The sequence below is a fragment of the Macroventuria anomochaeta genome, assembly GCF_010093625.1.
Source record: "Macroventuria anomochaeta strain CBS 525.71 unplaced genomic scaffold BU25scaffold_32, whole genome shotgun sequence".
Taxonomy (NCBI): Eukaryota; Fungi; Ascomycota; class Dothideomycetes; order Pleosporales; family Didymellaceae; genus Macroventuria; species Macroventuria anomochaeta.
The window spans coordinates 6,436-7,865 of NW_022985393.1; positions in this window are offsets into that span (position 1 = coordinate 6,436).

Below are 1,430 nucleotides of genomic sequence, written 5' to 3' on the forward strand. Positions count from 1 at the left end.
TGCTGCCTGGCGTCTGCACTGTTCTTGTTCTTGTCCACCCTGCTCATCTTCACGTCTGTGTTGTTCTTGCTCATAGGCATGCTCTGCTGCCTGGCATCTGCCGCTGCCTGGCATCTGCGCTGCTCTTCCTCGCGTTTGCACTGCTCTTCTTTGCTCTTCTTTGCATCTGCGCTGTTGCTTGAGATAGACCTGTTTACAATTGGGCATTTGGTCAGCCATGACAATGTAACATCTAAGTCCACAAGTAGAGCATTGTGGATTTTGAAGAACACAATACTTCAATGGACCGTTGCACTGTTAGGCGCAATATCCAATGCTCAAGGCCTAATGTTGATAGAAAACTGATCAAAACAATGGTGACAGGGTGTTGCAAATGAACACTATGAGGACAGGGTGTCATGAAGATGCTACGAGTAGGCCCTTTAGGACTCGCTGGGAGTCTAAATCAATTACTACGTACGGTATCTAAGTAGGTACAAGACATTGTGTACCGAACAGAACTCTACCAGCAATAGTCTATATACTTATGTGTGGGTTCGTTTGGTTACCAGTTAATAATTGGAACTGAGTTGGATAGGTATCGGGGTTGCAAGTCCCAGAGCGGGGCTTGCAGAATTCTAATACTCCTGCTTCGGAGGTTGCAGGCCTGCTCCGGAGGTGACCAGAGGTTGTACGTCTGCTTTGGAGGAGTGTAAAGACGCTGGGGATTTGGTGCGTACGGTCAGGGACAGTACGAAGCGGATCCGGATATTGTCAGGGGATCTGGAGAGGATACCGTGACACTGCGGATACCAACTGCTCTCTGAGATGGATGAATTGGTAGAAGGGAGGTTCAGGCTTGTTGAAGATAGGAATGTAAAAGAGACTAGGTGTAGGGATACCACAAGTAGTATAACAGATAAATGATGATAGAGGGATCAAGTATAAAGATATGTGAAGTCACTGTATGCAGGCAATCAGACACAGGATGGATTGGTGCTGTCTGAGGCCAAATGGGATGAGATTAGACAAATCCTTGATGGTTGAGCCTCAAGATTTGTGAGGAATATATACAGGTGGCCCGTGAGCCTCCAGTCCAGCTCCGGAGTCTGTCTGAGGGCTGGCTGGTATTGAAGTCGTACTTTAAGCAAAGCTTGTAAGTACTATTTGATTGGTTTTCAAGGATGATCTCTGGTTCTGGAACAGTAGTGGTAAGTTGCCTGGGTGAAACACCTAACAATGGCTTAGGGTGCAATGAGTAGTATAGAGTAGACTATCTGGCTCAAGTGCAGGTGTAACAATGCAGAGCCACATTGTGCCAAATGGCCAAAAAGTACATCAATATCAGCACAATGTCATACTGACACGGCTTGCAGCCAACCAGTCCTTATACATCTGTCAACCCCTATTACCCCTATCTGTCAACCCCTATTACCCCTATCTGTCAACCC